Below are 19,800 nucleotides of genomic sequence, written 5' to 3' on the forward strand. Positions count from 1 at the left end.
TAAGAAGAGCTGGTTGTGACCATATTCCTCATATGAGAAGGGCTGGTTGTGACCGTATTCCTCATATAAAAAGGGGCTGGTTGTGACCATATTCCTCATATGAGAAGGGCTGGTTGTGACTGTATTCCTCATATAAAAAGGGGCTGGTTGTGACCGTATTCCTCATATAAGAAGAGCTGGTTGTGACCATATTCCTCATATGAGAAGGGCTGGTTGTGACCGTATTCCTCATATAAAAAGGGGCTGGTTGTGACCATATTCCTCATATAAGAAGGGCTGGTTGTGACTGTATTCCTCATATAAGAAGAGCTGGTTGTGACCGTATTCCTCATATAAGAAGGGGCTGGTTGTGACCGTATTCCTCATATAAGAAGGGGCTGGTTGTGAACGTATTCCTCATATAAGAAGGGGCTGGTTGTGAACGTATTCCTCATATAAGAAGAGCTGGTTGTGACCGTATTCCTCATATAAGAAGAGCTGGTTGTGACCGTATTCCTCATATAAGAAGGGGCTGGTTGTGAACGTATTCCTCATATAAGAAGAGCTGGTTGTGACCGTATTCCTCATATAAGAAGAGCTGGTTGTGACCGTATTCCTCATATAAGAAGGGGCTGGTTGTGAACGTATTCCTCATATAAGAAGGGCTGGTTGTGACCGTATTCCTCATATGAGAAGGGGCTGGTTGTGACCGTATTCCTCATATAAGAAGGGGCTGGTTGTGAACGTATTCCTCATATAAGAAGGGGCTGGTTGTGAACGTATTCCTCATATAAGAAGAGCTGGTTGTGACCGTATTCCTCATATAAAAAGGGGCTGGTTGTGACCATATTCCTCATATGAGAAGGGGCTGGTTGTGACCGTATTCCTCATATGAGAAGGGGCTGGTTGTGACCGTATTCCTCATATAAGAAGGGCTGGTTGTGACCGTATTCTTCATATAAGAAGGGCTGGTTGTGACCGTATTCCTCATATAAGAGGGGGCTGGTTGAGACCATATTCCTCACATAAGAAGGGTTTAATTTAGAGTTGTGGCTGCCCTAATCATTTTAAGTCAATATATTTTAAATTAGTAATTGTACAATCTACACGCTTAGGTCCCCTCAGGGCCATTTTTATGAAAGGGAAAAATGGACATTTGTACTGGGGGCGTATCATGAAACATCATAGTAAGAGAGGCCCAGAAGAGCTTCTGTCTCAGCCTCCTGGTGTACCAGAAAGAGAGAGACCCCCTTGTTTCAAAGACAGGAGAAACAAAGACATTCTGGTTGAAAAAAAAGAAAAAAGCTAGAAAAACTAAACCTTAATCCCTTAACCAACCCTGTAAAGAACTAGTTATCATTTTAGGCTGGGTAGGTTGAATTTTTCATCATACCTGGGTGAGCTGGTTTAAGTGCTAAAAATAACACTGGTATTAGCTACAACAGTTTTTATAATCCACAATAAATAGTAAAACAACACATTGCAGTGAATCTGGAATTTACCCCCAAAACCCAGCTCTTACTGCAAAGAACCCATTTCTAGCAGGACTATCTACCATCTTTCTTCTAATAAATAAATTGCCTATAGCCAACTTAGCTAAACATTTCTGATGTCTCTTGTTATTTTAAACATGTCTGCTGTGCCAGCCAATACAGTCTACAAAATCACAGCTCTTACTGTAAAGAACCCAGGCCGTTCCGGCACCTTTCTGCTAAAAAATAAATTGCCTATCTCCAAATTAGTTTAATGTTTCAGATATTTCTTTTATTTTAAACATGTCTACTGTAAAGAACCTGATCCTTAGTGTGAGGTTCAATCACCTTTCTTCCAAAGCATAAATGACTTTATCCATGTCTCTTTGCAGAGAGGTTTTGTTTGTACTCAAGTTACATTAATCCATTAATGACACAGACTAAAGGAATGCTACTTTCTTAATAGAAAAGTACAAAAGTGGAAGCTGCTCAAATCAATTTATAGGCCATAACAGGTGCTTGAAAGGGTGGGGTTATCCTGCAAGGAACATACACACAACATTTTTTCCCCCAGCACACTGCTATAGCCAGCAACAGATCTGCCATTTCTACTGTAGATAAAAATGCAAAAGTCTTTGTTGCACACATTTGCAAATGTATGTTTAAGCCATCCGCCACGCCAAGGCGCTTTTGCTAATAGGATGGTCCTACTCTAAACAATGAGAGTCCCATATATTTGGGCCATACATATGTGTTTTTAAATAGACCATAATTGATTTGGTGACCATTGTACTTATATATGTTTTTCCTCGATGGACCACTATGTATTCCAATAAAGTTGTAAATGGGACAAGCAGGAGAAGTGGAGAGACCATTATTTGAGTCTATATGGGCAGAAAACTGATCAAGCAGGCACAATTGATGTTTCGGCATACCTAAAAATAGTTCTGTCAAGGATCATACCTAGTAATAATAAAAGCTATCATCCATATAATAGCTGGCAAATCTCTAGCAGTGTCAGATTAGCAGATTAATCCTGTGCTCGCTCCAATTTAAAACAACAGACACAAAAACCCGAAAAAAACAAACGTTTGATTGTGTTAATTATCTAGTAAAGATGCAAAGGTTGACAGGTTCGGTTACAACATAACACTTTTTCTATTTTATCCCCAGGCTGAGGACGCATGAAAAGGTACGTGCTTTGCACACATTTAGAGCAGAGAGAATATTTGACTTTACACTGTGTTGTGTATTCAAATAAATCAAAGTATTGTTTTTAACTAAACTTAAGGCTGCCTCATACTTAGCAACGTAAGTGTAAAAAAAAAAAAAAATATGTATTCGCTTTGCCAAAAACAACATCTGCAACTCATTAAATAATTTTAATTGCTGCCATGTCGCAGATTATGATAGAACCTGCACACAAAGTTCAATATTAATTTAGATCTCTGTGAATCTGATTTGTATTTTTACTCAGCAGTATAAAATAGTTTATATAACATATTGCTGTATTTTTATTCGTATAGCTGGTAAAATGACAAAATATAATACAGTAATATCTGTATGAATTCCTGTAAATAACATCTATATAAAAGCTGAGTTATAAGGTCATTGTTTATAATTGGTGAGTTCTGATGTCATTACCTTAGTGTTCATTAGAAAATCTATTTAATAAGAAATAATACAACCCCTACCATAAATAATTACACATATGAGAAGCCACCTTGGGTTTCTGAGACCTGTATAAAAAGCCTTTAGCTTTGTGCTTTTTATGGCCACAGAATTACTTGCAGACTTTTAATATCCTTAAAATATATAGCAGGGGATAGATTATCCAATATACAAGGGGAATATATAATGCAGTACTTGCCACTGTATGTCACAATATATCATTCGATTAGAGACTGTCTGGTTCATTAAGGGAAGTAAGGCAAAAAAATTATCACGTTTTCTCCTGGACAAAACCATGTTACAATGCAACGGGTACATATTAGTTTAATATTCTGCACATAAGTCAAATACTGGCTGTTTTATCATGTAGCGCACAAATACTTGATAGATTGTTTGTACACTGAAATGTATAGTTGATCTAGGACATGCTGTACCCCAATTATAAATCTGCCCTCACATTTTAAATTTGCCTCCCCCTCCAATACAACATGGTTTTGGCAAGGTTCAAAGTTACTCTTTTTTTTTCTTCTTTACTTTCATTAATGAATCAGGGCCCGTGACTCTGCACACTCCATAGAGATCTGCTGGTCCTGAGTGCATACACACTGCGGAATGGGATCGACATCGTTCCATCGTTGAACACCATATATAGTTCAGTTTAAAAGTTAAGTGAAACGATACAATGAGCTTTGGAATGATCGTTCTTCGTCGTAGTGTACACACTAATACGATATCGGGACGAACCGCCGTTTATCGTGTGACTGGCCCGATAATCTGTTTAAAATCCTGGAATGTGGTCCTATTCTAATTTACCTGTTTATGTGCACGAATGCAGTCCTGGAGACAGTCCTGTTTAAGTAATGGCCCCCATAGCCTCTTGTTATACAAGTTAAGAGGTGACGGTAATGGAATCACAGACACGGCTCAGAGATTAGTTTAACTTCTAGAGATTAATACACAGACCAAAATAGAAATGTAAATAAAAATGAAAATATGAAGTTGCAACCTTAATACAAGACAAATGGGTTCCGGCGCGGCTAGGGCGGTGTACATGTATTAGGAGGCAGTACTTTGATACTTTCATCTGGTGCTTTTTACTTTTGCAGACATGCGTATTTCTATCACAGACCATTACGGACCACACGTCTGTAAAATGTCCCAAAAAGCATCAGCGCAGTCGTACTTAAAAAAATGAAATAGAGATGTGTTCCAATGCATATTCCTTAGTTTAATTTAATTTAAAATAGGCTTCCTGGATGGAGGCATGAACAAGCGTTACTAAGGTTGAAGACGTGAAGGTGGACGGGGCAGTCACACTTGTGCCTGTCACCATCCATTTCTCTCCTACTCACTTAGTCTCAAACGCCCAGCCAAGGATGACCCATTGTCTTCAGACTTGACCATGGGAATACGTCAAGACTAAAAGCTCACATTTTTTTTACAGGTGTTATTTTTACTTAGAAAAACATTCATTATTTAAATTTAACTTTAGTGTATACTTCTTCCTTGTCACAATTGTACACCCCCAAACAAGTTGTAAACCCTCCTTTCCCTCCCCCCAAAAAACCTTGCACTCTAGGCTGCGGCCAAGTTAGCTTATTGGATAACTAAGCTCTGGCAGTGGTAAACACAGGTCAGTGAAAGCTGGTGTTTTAAAAGGGGGAGAGAGGGGTGGAGTGAATTACAGGTCCTTGCAATGGAGGTTACACCAGGGTCGTAGTGATATTAAGAGGAAGTACTGCATTATTAAAATCAGCCTTGTTCATCAGAATTACTAATAAACATTGTCTTATCACAACAAGCACAGAGGTTCTAAAGAGTCTAGTTAGATGAGCTTCTCCTACAGGAAGGATGGTTTCACAAGAATCAATTAACCCATACTGGAAACATGGAAGAAATACAATTCCAATATGTGAAACAGGGACTGGATGTGCTAGATACATAATTATATGAAGCCAGCGGTTTCTGCACAGTCACAGGACGCATATTCTGAGACGGAGAATGAACATCAGCTTCCACAGCTGCCATGTTGGCTACAGACCCTAATAACAGATGGATGGTCACTGAGAACCAGCATCCAAATTAAATACTTTACACAGTGGGGAATGGTGGATTTGGGGATGGTAAGAAATGTTAATGCCATTTAAAATGAATTTCAGCCTCAATGTTAATTGTAGATTTTCTCTCTCTCCCTCTCTCTCGTGTAACGCACAAAGCACCAGAGATAGGACCATCACGTAGGGGGACCCTGCATTTGGGGAGGTAGCCATCTTGTCGGAGACCCCCCGGTGTTTGGTACGTGGGTTCGCGGCAGATATGTCTTAGAGAAACCCCTGGCAAGGAGGGGTGGGCGGCGGCAGCAGTTGTAATGTAAATAAAGCCCCACAGATAGGGGTAGAAGAAGCAGAGGGATCCCCACCATCTGGGGTACCCTGAAGAGGCTCACCAGATGCAGGATGAGTGCCGAGTGTGAAGGGTCACCTAGAACTGGTGAGTACGTGGTGGCTGCCATAGGAGAATCTAGTGTGTAAAACAATGGGGCGAGAGTGCCCCAATAACTAGAGCTGTTGGGTTACTGCAATGTTAACATCTTGGAAGAGTCTTCCTGTTCCGATGCCAGTGAAGTCAGCTGAGAAACATTGTGCCCTTGAACGAGGAATGTGATGATGTACAGCTTCAGTAGAGGGATGAAGAAAGGTTCCTGGATAGGGGGGAATCAGTCTGTACAGCCACAGTAGAAAACCCCCCTTGGAAAGTACCCCCATCCCATGTTGCTGCATGAAGGTAGTGTGGCTAATGTTGTAGAGGAGGATCCCTGATGTAGGGGATGGAGTGCACAAGAAGAGTACAAGAACCTCTGGTCCATGCCTACTGTCTACCTGTGTACATGATGAGCTCTGACTGATGCTGTGTAACAACTACACCCATAACACCAGGTACACGAAATGCCAGAACTGTTTTATTGCTCCTAAGTGTGTGCTGGAGGAGTTAGAGTTATCAGACAGAATTTTCTTTAACTGTTAAGCTTATGTGCTGGAGGAGAAGAGAGTTTAATAAAGTTTTTGATGTTTTGAATTGAGATGGCCTGGCGCACAATATTTATTTATGTTTGTACTGCACCGCCACTAGTGGCAACTACACTGTAACCGGGTTTAAATCCCAGAGTATTCCGGGGAACCCCTGGTTGCACATGTCACACCCACACCACAGCCGGAGCAAAAGCGGAGGGCGACATCCAGTGAAGTACCACACAACAACAGGATATCCCAAGTAAGTGCTCACACAAGTACCAGGGGTGTTTCACACTAGTGCTCTGGAAAGTTCTGAAGGGTGTGTGTAACAGAGTATTTAGAATGTAAGCTCTAATGGGACTGATGTGACGACATATTCAGAAGCAGCCGTTATGTAGACTGAACCAGGATTCATGAGAATTCACTAATTACTTAATACATTTCCTACTACCTTAAATTATTCAGTTTTCTGTAGAAAAGAGGCACATTTATCAATAACAACCAATATGTTTCTATACCCACACTGCAATTTTATTGGCCAAATATGCCACTTTACACCTAATTGGCAGCAAATCACAGCATTAATGGGCCAGAAAGACTCACGTTTTCAATCACTGAAGTTCAACATCAGGACCTATCAGATCATCATCATCATCATTTTATTTATATAGCGCCTCTGATTTTGCAGCGCTGTACAGAGAACACTCACATCAGTCCCTGCCCCATTGGAGTTTACAGTCTAAATTCCATAACATACACAGACAGACAGAGAGAGACTAGGGTCAATTTTGTTTTTGATAGCAGCCAATTAACCTACCAGTATGTTTTTGGAGTGTGGGAGGAAACCAGAGCACCTGGAGGAAACCCACGCAAACACGGGGAGAACATACAAACTCCACAAAGATAAGGTCATGGTTGGGAATTGAACTCATGACCACAGCGCTGTGAGTCAGAAGTACTAACCACTAAGCCACAGTCTATCAGATGTTGATTAAGATGACCAGAAAATCTGTATGTGTATACAGTCATCTTTTGACCCCGCCAATGGTTCCCCGTCAGATCCAGCCTTTTGGACAGAGAGGTCGGATTTTTCACATTTAGTAGTATCCAGTTATGATAGTTGCAGTTGGCCAGATCAGCTTGTGTGTGCGACTACTAGACCTAAACACACATGTTGCCTTAGAGTTACTAATAACAACAACAGGAATATATGTAAAAGTCCCCATAGCGTAGTTTATATATCTCACATTGTATTTGCATTTGTTATGCAGCTGAGCGCAAGCTATTTCTAAGGAATCACAATAAATTACTTTTTTTTTCTTTCTATTCTTGGCTACTTAAATGATCTGTAAAATAAGTCAGGATGTACCTGTCAAAAGATAGCTTAATCAAGCAGAAACGAAAAGTATGCAGGGTAAAGCGGGCTGTGAGGCATGATCAGTACCTCTGATAAATAAAACATCTAGAAAATCCTGTAGCTGCTATTATATACTACTATTAATTCTAATAATACAAGCAACAACATACAACCTAATAAAAATTAATAATAATAAGGCAGTGGCACTGTGTCTCTGCAGTAGGGATAAGCGAGCAGCATTGATCTGCTTAGTGCTCTGCAGTAAGGATAAGTGAGCAACGTGAATCTGGGTAGTGCTCTGCAGTAGGCATAAGTGAGCAGCATTGATCTGGGTAGTGCTCTGCAGTAGGCATAAGTGAGCAGCATGGGTCTGGGTAGTGTGTTGCAGTTGGGATAAGTGAGCAGCATGGGTCTGGGTTGTGCGTTGCAGTAAGGATAAGTGAGCAACATGGGTCTGGGTAGTGCGTTGCTGTAGGGATAAGTGACTATCACAGGTCTGGGTAGTGCGTTGCAGTAGAGATAAGTGAGCAGCATGGGTCTGGGTAGTGCTCTGCAGTAGGGATAAGTGAGCAGCATGTGTTTGGGCAGTGCGTTGCAGTAAGAATAAGTAAGCAGCATGGGTCGTGTTAGTGCGTTGCAGTAGGGATAGGTGAGCAGCATGGGTCTGGGTAGTGTGTTGCAGTTGAGATAGGTGAGCAGCATTGGTCTGAGTAGTGCGTTGCAGTAGGGATAAGCGAGCAGCATGGGTCTGGGTGGTGCTCTGCAGTAGGGATAAGTGAGCAGCGTGTGTCTGGGTAGTACTCTGCAGTAGGGATAAGTGAGCAGCGTGTGTCTGGGTAGTACTCTGCAGTAGGAATAAGTGAGCAGCATGGGTCTGGGTAGTACGTTGCAGTAGGGATTAGTGAGCAGCATGGGTCTGGGTAGTGCATTGCAGTAGGGATAAGTGAGCAGCATTGGTCCAGGCAGTGCGATACAGTAGGGATAAGCGAGCAGCATGTGTTTGGGTAGTGCTCTGCAGTAGGGATAAGCAAGCGGCATGGGTCATGTTAGTGCTCTGCAGTATGGATAAGCGAGCAGCATAGGACTGGTTAGTGCATTGCAGTAGGCATAACTGAGCAGTATGGGTCTGCGTAGTGCATTGTAGTAGGGATAGGTGAGCAGCATAGGTCTGGGTAGTGCTCTGCAGTAGGGATAAGTGAGCAGCATAGTGTGGGTAGTGCATTGCAGTAGAGAAAAGTGAGCAACATGGGTCTGGATAGTACGTTGCAGCTGGAATAGGTGAGCAGCATTGGTCTGGGTAGTGTATTGCAGTAGGGATAAGTGAGCAGCATGGGTCTTGTTAGTGCGTTGCAGTAGGGATAAGCGAGCAACATGGCTCTGAGTAGTGCTTTGCAGTAGAGAGCAGCATGGGTTTGGGTAATTCGTTGCAGTAGGGATAAGTGAGCAGCATGAGTCTGAGTAGTGCATTGCAGTAGGGATAAGCGAGCAACATGGGACTGGATAGTACGTTGCAGTAGATATAAGTGATCAACATGGGTCTTGTTAGTGCGTTGCAGTAGGGATAAATAAGCAGCATGGGTATGAGTAGTGTGATGCAGCAGGGATAAGCGAGCAGCATGGGTCTGAGTAGTGTGATGCAGCAGGGATAAGTGAGCAGCATGAGTCTGAGTAGTGCTTTACAGTAGGGATAAGCGAGCAGTATGGGTCTGAGTAGTGCGATGCAGCAGGGATAAGTGAGCAGCATGAGTCTGAGTAGTGCATTGCAGTAGGGATAAGCAAGAAGTGTGGGTCTGGGTAGTGGGTTGCAGTAGGGATAAGCGAGCAGCATTGGTCTTGTTAGTGCGTTGCAGCAGGGATAAGCGAGCAGCATGGGTCTGAGTAGTGAGTTGCAGTTGGGATAAGCGAGCAGCATGGGTCTTGTTAGTACGTTGCAGTAGGGATAAGCGAGCAGTATGGGTCTTGTTAGTGTGTTGCAATAGGGATAAGTGAGCAGCATGGGTCTTGTTAGTGCGTTGCAGTTGGGATAAGTGAGCAGCATGGGTCTGAGTAGTGTGATGCAGCAGGGATAAGTGAGCAGCATGGGTCTGGGTAGTACGTTGCAGTAGGGATTAGTGAGCAGCATGGGTCTGGGTAGTGCATTGCAGTAGGGATAAGTGAGCAGCATTGGTCCAGGCAGTGCGATACAGTAGGGATAAGCGAGCAGCATGTGTTTGGGTAGTGCTCTGCAGTAGGGATAAGCAAGCGGCATGGGTCATGTTAGTGCTCTGCAGTATGGATAAGCGAGCAGCATAGGACTGGTTAGTGCATTGCAGTAGGCATAACTGAGCAGTATGGGTCTGCGTAGTGCATTGTAGTAGGGATAGGTGAGCAGCATAGGTCTGGGTAGTGCTCTGCAGTAGGGATAAGTGAGCAGCATAGTGTGGGTAGTGCATTGCAGTAGAGAAAAGTGAGCAACATGGGTCTGGATAGTACGTTGCAGCTGGAATAGGTGAGCAGCATTGGTCTGGGTAGTGTATTGCAGTAGGGATAAGTGAGCAGCATGGGTCTTGTTAGTGCGTTGCAGTAGGGATAAGCGAGCAACATGGCTCTGAGTAGTGCTTTGCAGTAGAGAGCAGCATGGGTTTGGGTAATTCGTTGCAGTAGGGATAAGTGAGCAGCATGAGTCTGAGTAGTGCATTGCAGTAGGGATAAGCGAGCAACATGGGACTGGATAGTACGTTGCAGTAGATATAAGTGATCAACATGGGTCTTGTTAGTGCGTTGCAGTAGGGATAAATAAGCAGCATGGGTATGAGTAGTGTGATGCAGCAGGGATAAGCGAGCAGCATGGGTCTGAGTAGTGTGATGCAGCAGGGATAAGTGAGCAGCATGAGTCTGAGCAGTGCTTTACAGTAGGGATAAGCGAGCAGTATGGGTCTGAGTAGTGCGATGCAGCAGGGATAAGTGAGCAGCATGAGTCTGAGTAGTGCATTGCAGTAGGGATAAGCGAGAAGTGTGGGTCTGGGTAGTGGGTTGCAGTAGGGATAAGCGAGCAGCATTGGTCTTGTTAGTGCGTTGCAGCAGGGATAAGCGAGCAGCATGGGTCTGAGTAGTGAGTTGCAGTTGGGATAAGCAAGCAGCATGGGTCTTGTTAGTACGTTGCAGTAGGGATAAGCGAGCAGTATGGGTCTTGTTAGTGTGTTGCAATAGGGATAAGTGAGCAGCATGGGTCTTGTTAGTGCGTTGCAGTTGGGATAAGTGAGCAGCATGGGTCTGAGTAGTGTGATGCAGCAGGGATAAGTGAGCAGCATAGGTCTTGTTAGTGCGTTGCAGTAGGGATAAGCGAGCAGCATGGGTCTTATTAGTGCGTTGCAGTAGGGATAAGCGAGCAGCATGGGTCTTGTTAGTGCGTTGCAGTAGGGATAAGCGAGCAGCATGGGTCTTATTAGTGCATTGCAGTAGGGGTAAGAGAACAGCATGGGTCTTGTTAGTACTTTGCAGCAGGGATAAGTGAGCAGCATGGATGAGGGTAGTGCGTTGCAGTAGGTATAAGCGAGCACCATGGGTCTGGGTAGTGTGTTGCAGTAGGGATAAGCGAGCAGCGTGTGTCTGGGTAGTACTCTGCAGTAGGGATAAGTGAGCAGCGTGTGTCTGGGTAGTACTCTGCAGTAGGAATAAGTGAGCAGCATGGGTCTGGGTAGTACGTTGCAGTAGGGATTAGTGAGCAGCATGGGTCTGGGTAGTGCATTGCAGTAGGGATAAGTGAGCAGCATTGGTCCAGGCAGTGCGATACAGTAGGGATAAGCGAGCAGCATGTGTTTGGGTAGTGCTCTGCAGTAGGGATAAGCAAGCGGCATGGGTCATGTTAGTGCTCTGCAGTATGGATAAGCGAGCAGCATAGGACTGGTTAGTGCATTGCAGTAGGCATAACTGAGCAGTATGGGTCTGCGTAGTGCATTGTAGTAGGGATAGGTGAGCAGCATAGGTCTGGGTAGTGCTCTGCAGTAGGGATAAGTGAGCAGCATAGTGTGGGTAGTGCATTGCAGTAGAGAAAAGTGAGCAACATGGGTCTGGATAGTACGTTGCAGCTGGAATAGGTGAGCAGCATTGGTCTGGGTAGTGTATTGCAGTAGGGATAAGTGAGCAGCATGGGTCTTGTTAGTGCGTTGCAGTAGGGATAAGCGAGCAACATGGCTCTGAGTAGTGCTTTGCAGTAGAGAGCAGCATGGGTTTGGGTAATTCGTTGCAGTAGGGATAAGTGAGCAGCATGAGTCTGAGTAGTGCATTGCAGTAGGGATAAGCGAGCAACATGGGACTGGATAGTACGTTGCAGTAGATATAAGTGATCAACATGGGTCTTGTTAGTGCGTTGCAGTAGGGATAAATAAGCAGCATGGGTATGAGTAGTGTGATGCAGCAGGGATAAGCGAGCAGCATGGGTCTGAGTAGTGTGATGCAGCAGGGATAAGTGAGCAGCATGAGTCTGAGTAGTGCTTTACAGTAGGGATAAGCGAGCAGTATGGGTCTGAGTAGTGCGATGCAGCAGGGATAAGTGAGCAGCATGAGTCTGAGTAGTGCATTGCAGTAGGGATAAGCGAGAAGTGTGGGTCTGGGTAGTGGGTTGCAGTAGGGATAAGCGAGCAGCATTGGTCTTGTTAGTGCGTTGCAGCAGGGATAAGCGAGCAGCATGGGTCTGAGTAGTGAGTTGCAGTTGGGATAAGCGAGCAGCATGGGTCTTGTTAGTACGTTGCAGTAGGGATAAGCGAGCAGTATGGGTCTTGTTAGTGTGTTGCAATAGGGATAAGTGAGCAGCATGGGTCTTGTTAGTGCGTTGCAGTTGGGATAAGTGAGCAGCATGGGTCTGAGTAGTGTGATGCAGCAGGGATAAGTGAGCAGCATAGGTCTTGTTAGTGCGTTGCAGTAGGGATAAGCGAGCAGCATGGGTCTGGGTAGTAGTTTGCAGTAGGGATAAGCAAGCAGCATGGGTCTTGTTAGTGCCTTGCGGTAGGGATAAGCGAGCAGCATGGGTCTTGTTAGTGCGTTGCAGTAGGGATAAACGAGCAGTATGGGTCTTGTTAGTGCGGTGCAGTAGGTATAAGCAAGCAGCATGGGTCTTGTTAGTGTCTTGCAGTAGGGATAAGCGAGCAGCATGGGTCTGGGTAGCAGTTTGCAGTAGGGATAAGCGAGCAGCCTGGGTCTGGGTAGTAGTTTGCAGTAGGGATAAGCAAGCAGCATGGGTCTTGTTAGTGCCTTGCAGTAGGGATAAGCGAGCAGCATGGGTCTTGTTAGTACTTTGCAGCAGGGATAAGTGAGCAGCATGGATGAGGGTAGTGCGTTGCAGTAGGTATAAGCGAGCAGCATGGGTCTGGGTAGTGGGTTGCAGTAGGGATAAGCGAGCAGCATGGGTCTGAGTAGCAGTTTGCAGTAGGGATAAGCGAGCAGCATGGGTCTGGGTAGTAGTTTGCAGTAGGGATAAGCAAGCAGCATGGGTCTTGTTAGTGCGGTGCAGTAGGTATAAGCGAGCAGCATGGGTCTTGTTAGTGCGGTGCAGTAGGTATAAGCGAGCAGCATGGGTCTTGTTAGTGCGTTGCAGTACCACCAGGTGCCAGCAGTCACACCTCCTTGGTCTGGAGGAGGGAGTGGGAAGCTCAGTGCATGGCTAAGACACGAGGTTGTCATATTTCCTTTCTAACCCTGGGGGCACACTAGAAATCCTCCTGTGAGATCCAGAGGGAAATGTTAAACAGGATTTACTGGTTTCACACGATCGTTGCTAGACTATAAGCCATCATTTCATTACCATAACGTCTGCTGCAAGTCACAGTGCGCAGCAACCCGGGGTCTCACAGATGCCAGCAACGAACTGGGGATTAGCGCTCTTTCATCCAGCGATCCATCAGTCAGCGGCTTGTCTGCAGGACGCAGCTCTGGTAAGGTGATGGGCATGGAGTGGTGGCAGAGCGGGGGCAGAGTGACAGCTGCAGATTCAGGGGGCACGAACGAACATTAAGCACCCACAAGAAAAGTTTATGGCAGTCCTTGGACCTGATTTAGCACATTTGGTGTTGCGCTTTCTCTAATGCAGAGGACAAGGAGACACAATTCCTCATTACTGCGCTGTGCCACCCTATACCAGATGTATTGGTGACATTACAGAGGGCATAGCAGATAATTAGTCACAGTGCACCAGGGTTAAATACCTCCAGATCTGGTGACAAAGGGTAAAGTGGTTCATGCTCCTCTATGGAGAGGGTTAATGTGGTGATAGTGATAATTGCTGTGTGGAATACTAATTGTCTGTTATGGAAGGGAGAGCATATGATTGTGTATCCAGGGATCGTGTCTGTGCTTGTTTGATGATCAGGTCAGAACACAGCCTCGGGCAGGGAGGAAGGAGCACTGTGTTCTCAGCAGTCAGCAGTGCTGGCAGAAGGGTCACTTTAGGTTGGGAAGATTAATATTTGAGTGTTTATGACATACCTGGGGGGCTAACTGCTACAAGTCTACCACATCCAGCCAGGGAGTACAGGGATGGTAGTGATGTAAAGATTGCTAATACGTGTCCTCTGTGTGGCAGTGCTGGCCACCTGGAACCCTGATATTAATGTGTCATTAACTTTTTGTTTTCAGTATCTGATTGGTGTGAGGGGGGGCTGACCAAAAGCCACCCAACTAATTTATTATTCCACATTGATCCACAAATAGTTTCTGTCCAGCATCATGGTGGGGCTGTACAGTACTATAGAAGTGGCTATTGACAGCCTACACTGACACTAATCATCTACCACAAAGCCCTCTTACAGAGAGACGAAGTGGAATATATTGTCAAGGCAGTAGATTGATATATTGGTGCAAATTGTTCCTAAAAAGTTATTAAGAGGTGGCATTGTGCTAATTTACTAAGATTACTGCCAGAGAGAGTTATAGCATGATTATGTACTGTGCAGCCAGCATGTACTTGCAGTGTAATTAATTATTACAGCATACCAAACCTCTGTGGAAAAATGAATGTTGATTGTAAAATGATAGATCAAACATACAGGGTTTTTTTTTTGTTGCTACTAGAGGATTCTGATACACCTATGTACACATTGATACATGACACAAACTGTACACTTTAGCAATATGGTATAGTATAGCGTGGTTTCTCAATATTTCTCTTTAATGTCCCCTGTGTGGTGGTAAATGCTTTCCAAGTCCCTGTTAATGTGAATTTGTCTGTAGAAAATAACCCTCAATCTGGATAAAATGATAAAAAATTCACTATACTTTTTATTTATTTTTAAATACCCCTTTTTTTATTTAGTTTTTAACATGGTTATTAATTACTAGTAAAGTTAATTTTTATTTGAGTTATATTTTGCAGACTTCAGAATCTATATGAGATTGTGCTTAGTACAGTACATGTACCACAGTGTGAGAGCCTAGGTAGTATCACACAAAGTACAGATATAGATTACTATAGCAGTGGGATCCAGATTTCCTGACATACATTCCAGGTGATTATTTTTTTGACACATGCTAGTGTTAAAATATTGAAATAAAGACATAATGCTGAATAAATATGAGGACAATATAAAACTAGGGAAAGCATAGATGGATCTTTTGATATAGTTCACATATCGTTGTCTTTGCATAATTGAATTTTTCCAAGACATTCCTCCATTCACAACTCTGTTCTTGTGATACATTCAGCCGCCGGACAGCTTGGTAGGGAATCAGTGTAATATTATAGTAAAGCTGTATTAGTGAAGTTAATGTATCCATTCAGGAATTTGTTTTGAAAAAAGAATATTGGTCTAAGGCTGGGTACACACTACAGAAAGTTTCTCCCGATGTGATATCTTTAACGATTTTACCAACAACTTAAAGTCCCGATCAGTTTGCCGATTCATGTGTACACACTATACACACATTTATCATGATTTACCTTCAGATCTGTGCTTTTCATCTGACATAACCATCGGCTGAAAAGATTGTGGCTCTGTAAACTCTATGGAGATCTGCCTACACTGCTGGTAGTGAGTACATACACACTGCAGAACTTGTCCAACATCGTTCCATCGCTTATAGAGATTTTTAGTCTGTTTATAAAATCAAATCAAATGATACGATGTACTTTGGAACGATAAAGCGTAATCGTGGGAGCGTACACACTAATGCGATATCGGATCTAACAGTCATTTTTTTGTGATTGGCACGATAATCGGACGAAAAACCTGTAGTGTGTACCCAGCCTAATTACTGGAGTGTCAGATCCTGATCAGCTACATAATGTCCTAATTTAGGGTAGGATCACATTGCTAAAGGTGACAGGGAAGAGTTGTGCTGTCCTAGTTATAAATAACATTGACAAAATGATTAATATTATATCTGTTGGCTAAGTGATCACTTAGAGCAGGCTATTGCAGGGGAATATATATAATTAGTCCCAATAACTCACAATCAAAATCTGCCACTTAATCCTATAAAGGGTATAACATAATCTCCAATTTACCATTTGCAGCATTAGTGTATTTGAATTATGAATGATTGTTTAGAAAAAAATCACATTCAGGACAGACCGTGTTAGATAGAATTTCAAATATGGTCTGGAAAGCAATGATATTGAATCTGACTAAATACATTTTTTTAAGTGAATCAATGTATTTGTAATGTAAATTGTTGATTTTAAAATATTTATGGCTGATTCACTACATGCACTGTGTACAATGGCTATAATAATGTTCACTGTGGCCATATCATATCAAAAGCAATTACAAAAATGCCCCTTGCATTAAAGCTCTAGAATTCAACTGTAGTTTTGGTTTGGTAGCTGTGCTTCAAATCACTGGACATAAAGGACAAAATGGTAAAATGACAGTATTCTATGATTGTACAATATACATTGTTAATATATTGGATTATTTGTCATGTTTAGCAAAACAATAAAAAACACAGTTTTATGTTACTATGTTTGCTGATAGTGATTGTTAGCATTGTCACCTGAGTGGATGGAGATTTTATTTACAAAGCTGCCTTTAGAATAATTGTGACCCAGACAATAAAATGTGACATTGTAACTGTACCTGACCAATAGAAACACAGTGCATGATATCATACATAACTAAAGCTAAATATCGGCAAACCTTTGTTACAGTGATGCTTGTGTCCAGGCTACTGTTGTCAAATCTGGATTTAAAGGAGGACGACTGACAGAAAACCACAGTAGGAGTAGTGTTACCAAAATCACAGCAACATATTTCAGATGTTCTCTCTCTTTTATCATTGGCAGACAATGTGAGATTATGTAGGCGGTCTCATAGGTGGCCATTGATTCCAATAGGGGGCTTCAAATACCTTTATAGAGAAATATCATGTGATCAGAGCAGCAGCATATAATAGGTTGAGGTTGGCCAGTCAATCTGGTAAGAAGCATAAACATATTCCATAGACCTTAGGTTCCCAAACTGTGCGCCGCGGCTCCCAGGGGTGCCGCGATGATGTCACAGGGGTGCCGCTGCCAGGTAAAAAAACTGTGTGACTGCACTGCGCTCACTGTGTGACATCATCATCCAATCACAGACTAACCTGCTACATAGACTGTGTGACTGCACTGTGCTCACTGTGTGACATCACCATCCAATCACACACTAACCTGCTACATAGATTGTGTGACTGCACTGTGCTCACTGTGTGACATCACCATCCAATCACACACTAACCTGCTACATAGACTGTGTGACTGCGCTGTGCTCACTGTGTGACATCACCATCCAATCACACACTAACCTGCTACATAGATTGTGTGACTGCACTGTGCTCACTGTGTGACATCACCATCCAATCACACACTAACCTGCTACATAGACTGTGTGACTGCACTGTGCTCACTGTGTGACATCACCATCCAATCACACACTAACCTGCTACATAGACTGTGTGACTGCACTGTGCTCACTGTGTGACATCACCATCCAATCACAGACTAACCTGCTACATAGACTGTGTGACTGCACTGTGCTCACTGTGACATCACCATCCAATCACACACTAACCTGCTACATAGACTGTGTGACTGCACTGTGCTCACTGTGTGACATCACCATCCAATCACACACTAACCTGCTACATAGACTGTGTGACTGCGCTGTGCTCACTGTGTGACATCACCATCCAATCACACACTAACCTGCTACATAGACTGTGTGACTGCACTGTGCTCACTATGTGACATCACCATCCAATCACACACTAACCTGCTACATAGACTGTGTGACTGCACTGTGCTCACTGTGTGATATCACCATCCAATCACACACTAACCGTTTACATAGACTGTGTGACTGCACTGTGCTCACTATGTGACATCACCATCCAATCACACACTAACCTGCTACATAGACTGTGTGCCTGTACTGCGCTCACTGTGTGACATCACCATCCAATCACACACTAACCTGCTACATAGACTATGTGACTGCACTGTGCTCACTGTGTGACATCACCATCCAATCACACACTAACCTGCTACATAGACTGTGTGACTGCGCTGTGCTCACTGTGTGACATCACCATCCAATCACACACTAACCTGCTACATAGACTGTGTGACTGCACTGTGCTCACTGTGACATCACCATCCAATCACACACTAACCTGCTACATAGACTATGTGACTGCACTGTGCTCACTGTGTGACATCACCATCCAATCACACACTAACCTGCTACATAGACTGTGTGACTGCACTGTGCTCACTGTGTGACATCACCATCCAATCACACACTAACCTGCTACATAGACTGTGTGACTGCACTGTGCTCACTATGTGACATCACCATACAATCACACACTAACCTGATACATAGACTGTGTGACTGCACTGTGCTCATTCTCTGACATCACCATCCAATCACACACTAACCTGCTACATAGACTGTGTGACTGCACTGTGCTCACTGTGTGACATCACCATCCAATCACACACGAACCTGCTACATAGACTGTGTGACTGCACTGTGCTCACTGTGTGACATCACCATCCAATCACACACTAACCTGCTACATAGATTGTGTGACTGCACTGTGCTCACTGTGTGACATCACCATCCAATCACACACTAACCTGCTACATAGACTGTGTGACTGCACTGTGCTCACTGTGACATCACCATCCAAACACACAAACCTGCTACATAGACTGTGTGACTGCACTGTGACATCACCATCCAATCACACACTAACCTGCTACATAGACTATGTGACTGCACTGTGCTCACTGTGTGACATCACCATCCAATCACACACTAACCTGCTACATAGACTGTGTGACTGCGCTGTGCTCACTGTGTGACATCACCATCCAATCACACACTAACCTGCTACATAGACTGTGTGACTGCACTGTGCTCACTGTGACATCACCATCCAATCACACACTAACCTGCTACATAGACTATGTGACTGCACTGTGCTCACTGTGTGACATCACCATCCAATCACACACTAACCTGCTACATAGACTGTGTGACTGCACTGTGCTCACTGTGTGACATCACCATCCAATCACACACTAACCTGCTACATAGACTGTGTGACTGCACTGTGCTCACTATGTGACTTTACCATACAATCACACACTAACCTGATACATAGACTGTGTGACTGCACTGTGCTCATTCTCTGACATCACCATCCAATCACACACTAACCTGCTACATAGACTGTGTGACTGCACTGTGCTCACTGTGTGACATCACCATCCAATCACACACTAACCTGCTACATAGATTGTGTGACTGCACTGTGCTCACTGTGTGACATCACCATCCAATCACACACTAACCTGCTACATAGACTGTGTGACTGCACTGTGCTCACTGTGTGACATCACCATCCAATCACACACTAACCTGCTACATAGACTGTGTGACTGCACTGTGCTCACTGTGACATCACCATCCAATCACACACTAACCTGCTACATAGACTATGTGACTGCACTGTGCTCACTGTGTCACATCACCATCCAATCACACACTAACCTGCTACATAGACTGTGTGACTGCACTGTGCTCACTGTGTGACATCACCATCCAATCACAGACTAACCTGCTACATAGACTGTGTGACTGCACTGTGCTCACTGTGTGACATCACCATCCAATCACACACTAACCTGCTACATAGACTGTGTGACTGCACTGTGCTCACTATGTGACATCACCATCCAATCACACACTAACCTGATACATAGACTGTGTGACTGCACTGTGCTCACTGTGTGACATCACCATCCAATCACACACTAACCTGCTACATAGACTGTGTAACTGCACTGTGCTCACTA

General features: G+C 43.7%; 1 protein-coding gene across 2 annotated transcripts in view; it reads left to right on the forward strand.

The window, feature by feature from the left end:
- The first annotated feature begins 13,105 nt into the window (after positions 1 to 13,105).
- Positions 13,106 to 19,800, forward strand: part of SERTAD4 (SERTA domain containing 4) — a 39,746-nt gene continuing 33,051 nt past the window's right edge. The window contains exon 1 of one of the 2 annotated variants that reach the window (XM_075204198.1): positions 13,106 to 13,399. The gene's annotated coding sequence lies outside the window, so the exon portion shown is untranslated. The remainder of the gene's footprint in view (positions 13,400 to 19,800) is intronic. The other variant, XM_075204200.1, reaches the window with a different exon arrangement.

The sequence above is a fragment of the Mixophyes fleayi genome, chromosome 3 (genome assembly GCF_038048845.1).
Source record: "Mixophyes fleayi isolate aMixFle1 chromosome 3, aMixFle1.hap1, whole genome shotgun sequence".
Taxonomy (NCBI): Eukaryota; Metazoa; Chordata; class Amphibia; order Anura; family Limnodynastidae; genus Mixophyes; species Mixophyes fleayi.